Below are 5,753 nucleotides of genomic sequence, written 5' to 3'. Positions count from 1 at the left end.
TTTGGCAACGAATGTAGGATGGACTCGGGCAGTTTTCCCCTGATGAGTTCCACGCACTCACCAGGGAAAAAACCAACCTGTAATAAGAACAAAAAGACAGGTGGGCATTAGCCCAAGCCCAGAGCCAAAGGGAAGGTCCTCTGACACCGACACAGGGCAACTGTTTGCATCCAGAAGCCATCCTGTGCAGGCAGAGCAGCTCCAACCGGAGATTCCCGACTCTACTGAAGCTGTGCTCTCTAGTCAAAAATGTGTGCCTACCTCAAAGCCACGCTTGCCTCTCCAAAAGGGGCTCATCTCCTTTGGTGGCATATCAACAATGCACACGATGTCTCCAACCTGCAAAAGACTGAAACATCAATCCCAGCTTCAGCACAGCTAAAACAAAAGCCTTCTTCTACAACACAAAATATGAGAGTATTCCCAAGGCGTTCACACTCTATACTAATTCTGTGCACAACAACAAGGAACGCCTGGAACTGCTTACCTCCAGAGAGAGCTCATCCGGCCCCTGGGCGACGTGGCTCCTAATAACATGGGCTGCCGCAATCGCTGGTACGTTTAAAGATGACATAGCACGCACCAGCTGCGGCTCCCGCATGTTATCAGCCTGCAAAACAGAGCACAGGCCGTGGTCAGGAGATGAGGACAAACCAGGAGGATTTCAAGGTGAGGAGCACATCTGCAAAGAAAGCTGCAGCAAATGCGCTCCGTCCTTATCAGGAGCACTTCAGAAGGAGCTGCACGTCTCATCACAGTTATTTCCCTTTCTGGCGTGCATTGCCAGGCCATGCAAAGATGCATCTCTCTCTACCCAGACTAATCAGCAATGGCACTGGCACAGACGGGTGGCCAGGCCCTTTTTGGCCCATTCTTTCCTGCAGGAGAGTACACCTGCATCTCCTTCTAATGGCTCAACACAGGGAAAAAAGACCGGCCAGAGCTTCATACTGTACCTCCGTCGCCGCCAACTCAGGCTCACGGCTGATCCCACTGCACACAGCACCCATCACAGCAAGTGTGAACAGCTGGAACAGAGCAGAAACACACTTCTGTTTTCTCTATTCACACAGCACAGTATGGACAGACTTCTTCAGAGCTACCCGCGCATACCCTGCGGCAAAACCATGCGGGGGGACAAAACATGGCACGAACCTGGCAATGAGATCACCTCAAGCTATCTGCAGCAGTTCCTTGTCGCTTTGCTCGGATGAAATGAGAGCAAAAGCTGCACCGAGGCAGTGGGCGAAAGGTGAGGAGAGGAGAGAGAAAGAGCAGGTCAGTGAGCAGGGCTAAGACAGTCATGGAATAACACACACACAGCACAACTGTCCCACCCACTTGCTGCAAGACATGCTGAGTCTCAGGCTACGTGATGCCTGTCCGCCCAGCAACTTTACAATGCTTCCACTACTGAGCAAAGACAATGGAAGAAGCACGGGACAGGTGCCAACTTTACTGATACCCCCTTTGGAACGTGTGTACCGGAGAAAATTACGTCTGATGGTCAAGAGTAAGCAATACGGTGCTGTGAGCTCAAACAGCCAGCAGTTCTCAACACCTCACTGCCCACCCATCCATCCCACGTCAGCTCAGCTTACCTACAAGCTGCTGCACACGACGGTGAGAAGAAAAAGCACTAAAGATACTAACTAAAGCCACTAACTAAAGGCACTAACTAACTAACGGCACTAACTAACTAAAGGCACTAACTAACTAACGGAACTAACTAACTAACGGTACTAACTAACAACAGTAACTAACTAACAACAATAACTAACTAACAACGCTAACTAACAACACTAACTAACTAACAAAACTAACTAACTAACAAAACTAACTAACTAACGGCACAAAAGGCACAAGAACAACAAGACAACCAACCACTCCGACCACTAGCTCACCCACAAAGGAACACAGAACGCACCGCTCCTCCCCTCATTCCAGCCGCTTATGACATCACCAACGGCCAACAGCCTGGTCCACCATGACCCCCCACAAGGCGGGGAGCCAAGACCACGTGGTCACATCTGATTCCAACACGGCACCACAACATTCCAGGACTCAGTGTGGGCTTGGAATTCAATCCTGGTGTGGCAGCGCAATGGGAGGTGTTAGGGCACAGCTGAAGAGCTGACAGACAACGGACGTTTCCAAAGGAGGGTGCCAGATTAACTCTCAGCATTCTCTTGCGGGGCTCTTAGGAATGCTTCAAACCCATTTTCACTGCCTACCTCATTTCTAGAAAGTCCAGTTGAGAAATGCTCACTTTGTCTGGGGAACGCCTCTATGCATCATGAATGAAAAAAAAAATAAAATGGGCACGCGACCCTATGAAACTTACCTCTCTGCTCTTGCTGTCAGCCAGACACCTCAGATGAGCATGACGTGTCCCTGCTCCTGAATGAAGATTCACCCAAGTCTGTGTTCCTCGCTGCTCCATCTCTGGGTCTAAAAGAAACACAGACAGAGATGATTACAAGATCCTTTGTGCAGACGAAAGACAAGGGTGCACATGAATTCTGTTTAGCAAGAAATACTACATTCCCAATGGTAGTACTTGAATCCTCCTTTGGGGCTGGAGCTCAACAGGTCAACACATCAGAAATAACACAAAGTGCATCTGGAAGACGTGTCTCAAAGCCCAGAAAATCCAACACGGGAGGGGGCTGGACAGTGGACCACAAGTGTCCATTTCCATTGCAGCTCCCTGTAGAGAACAGCACCAATCAGCAGGCGTGAATCAGTTCATTCACAAGCTGCACAATGACTCTGTTCTTTACATGATAAAGAAACACACAGAGATTCCTGACCAAAAAGTTGGGAGTTAATAACGACCAAAGAGGTTCCTGTTCCTACGCCTCATCCTCTCACCCCAACTCCTGGGTGATGCCCACAGGCTTCAAGTCAGCTCTCAAATCCATTGAACTCCAGTCACAGAACTCCATCAAAAAGGATGTCACACATGTGACACTTACATACATTTTGCATCAGAAACAGTGACGCCAGCAGGAGCAGAGAGGTGACTGTCCCCCTGTACTCAGCACTGGTGAGGCCACAACTCTAATTCTGTGTCCAGTTTGTGGCCCCTCACTGAGAAAAAGACACTGAGGCATTGGAACGTGTTCAAAGAAGGGCAACAAAGCTGGTGAGGGGTCTGGAGCACAATGGGGCCATATGAGGAGAGGCTGCAGGAGATGGGAATGTCCAGCCTGGAGAAGAGGTGGCTCAGGGGAAACCTCATTGCTCTCTATAACTTCCTGAAGGGAGGTTGCAGTGAGCTGGGGGTCGGCCTCTTCTCTCGTGTCATTACTGATAGAACTAGAGGGAATGGTTCCAAGCTGCGGCAGGAGAGGTTCAGGCTGAACATTAGGAAATATTACTTCTCAGAAAGAGTGGCCAGGCACTGGAATGGACTGCCCAGGGAGGTGGTGGAGTCACCCACCCTGGGGGTGTTCAAGGAACGTCTGCAGAAATCCCTGCTGAAATCCTGACCTCTGCCACAGGTGGCTGAGTGACACAAAAGCTGTGTCCTTGGTTCCCGGCCTTACCTTCACATGCTGTTCATCTTGCTCTGCAGCTCCTGTTCTGAATAGTCTTCTTATATTCCCATGTGATGTACCCTGAAATACATCATTTAGTGAGTCTGAACAAAACATAAGACATTAATTGGAACTGTGAAGAAATGTTTTTTGCACTTTACTTGGAGGATGTTACATGCTATACCTTCTTTTCTCAATTGTAACACATGATTTTTTATAAAAAGAAACATAGCAAGTCAGCTCTTCAGTGTGCATATTGATGAAACTTGGTGAAATACAACTTTAGAAAAAGGTAATTTGAAAATTTAAATATTCTTATCAGAATCTCTGCTATTAGTTACCGTTCCAATGTTCTGATTTGATGATGATTCTCTCAGAGCTGTTTTGTCACTCGCCACCTCCAATGCACTTCAAGTGCTTTAGGAGCATCACTGGAATTTTGAATAAACTCGATATATTTTAGGAAAGCTGCTACAGATGCACGACTGCAGTACTTTGGAAAAATATAATCTTGATTGAACGCTGAACAGTGTTATTTAATTATAATCCAGGTAATTAAATTAATTAAACCAAGGGAATCACCTCCCAGTCAGTCAGCTCCCACCAGGGAACTCGCTTCCCTGCCAAGCAGATGCAACCAACACAAGCTGCTACATCACTCTAGGGCCCCACTGAGTCTTCCCAAGGGGTCTCCAAAGGCTTCCCTGTTGACTTCTGGGAACCTGGAAACACTCACATGGAAACCAGTGCCCCCTAATGTGCCCCAGAGGTTTCTCAGGGCCCTGCAATTAGCTCTACAGACATCCAGACATGCCCCAGAGCAAGTATGTGTGCTGTAGGGAGCCCAAGAGACATTCCAGAGTATGCTAGTACTCCTCAGTGCGCTCAAGGGTTCTTCACCTGTCTCTAAATATGCCATACTTGACTTTGTTTTCTCTTCTGGAGCTTAGTTCTCAGCTTTGCTTTCTCATGCCATTTATCATTCAGTTTAGAGATTATTTTAACTAAAATATTTTAATCCACCATATTTTCTGAAAACTAAGAATTGATCCCGCTCAAGGAAACAGAAGAGAAAAACATCACCCACAGGCTGCAGATATTTACCTCGACTTCTCTACATGCCTTCCCCAGTGTGCTTTTCAACTCACCTTGCACAGTGACCCTGGCTTTTGTTTCAGAGTCCTCTGTCTCACAGGTGTACTCCCCGCTGTCCTTGGCGGTAGAGTCATGGATGATCAGAATGGCCCCAGTTCCCTCCTGCTGCAAGTCGTACTTCTGGCTTTTTCTGATTGCTTTGCCATCCTTGTACCACCTGATGTTCACATCTGGTTTCGACAGCTCACGGCTCAGGCTGATGTCCTGCCCTGCTGCTGCTGTCTTATCCTCCAGCTGTTTTGTTACCTCAGTAGGTTTTTCTGAAAGAAAACATTGCTTTTTGAGTAACATACACTTAGGGTAGGATGCCTCTCTCAAAATACACGCATCTACATGCTGGAGATAAGTTAGAGAGGCACTTGCAACAGAGGCCATCCTACAGCCAGCAGTAATCTGTAAAGTACAGACAATAGAATTCCAGGCACCATTAATTCTCTCTTAAATTTACCCCATTGAGGATGATGAACCATGTCTGAAAACTGCCTCTTCCTTCTCTCCACTGATCACACTGGGAGCCTCAGATGAAGCTCTCAGATACACATGTTCTAGATAGGAATTTGTTGTACAGCTAGATGATGTGAAGGCCATCCCTTCAGCTTATACTTAGAGGATATTTGCTCCCACAGTTCCCTCAACAGATCACTCCTGATTTACTGTTAATGGAACAAGCTGTAGTGAGATGCCCATTTCCAACACTACCCCAGTGCTTTGGGTAGTTCTCACATTTGTGTCAAATGGTTCCTCCTTTTACTTATTTTTAAGAGAAATTCTCAGTGCTTCAAGGTTCAAGTAGAAGGTTGCTATTCACTTTAACCATATTATGAGTTAGCTCTCATGACAATCTTATCAGAAGACAGTTGAAGGAATCAGACCCCAGAATCTCTCCCATCTCATTACCTTTCACAGACAGAGAGGCTTTGGAGGTTAGACCACGGGCAATAAAAACGACTTCCCCAGAGTCAGTAGGAGTCACACTTTTGATAAGGAGAGTCTCTTACCAACCCACGTTAGAAGCTTTAAATCGCCCACCACTTTCCACTCTGCTTCCATTCAGTG

General features: G+C 47.1%; 1 long non-coding RNA gene across 1 annotated transcript; it reads right to left on the bottom strand.

Annotated features, from left to right (window-relative positions):
• Nucleotides 1-413: 413 nt before the first annotated feature.
• Nucleotides 414-3,632, bottom strand: LOC146754826 (uncharacterized). The gene is made up of 5 exons (XR_014938590.1): nucleotides 3,552-3,632; nucleotides 2,345-2,451; nucleotides 1,156-1,228; nucleotides 957-1,028; nucleotides 414-610 (listed from the first exon to the last, which is right to left on the bottom strand). It is a non-coding gene; the product is annotated as an uncharacterized LOC146754826 (long non-coding RNA).
• Nucleotides 3,633-5,753: the final 2,121 nt, after the last annotated feature.

The sequence above is a fragment of the Coturnix japonica genome, chromosome 37, assembly GCF_054131305.1.
Source record: "Coturnix japonica strain WE chromosome 37, WE-NBRP24, whole genome shotgun sequence".
NCBI lineage: Eukaryota > Metazoa > Chordata > Aves > Galliformes > Phasianidae > Coturnix > Coturnix japonica.
This window is presented reverse-complemented; position numbering and strand designations above follow the sequence as displayed.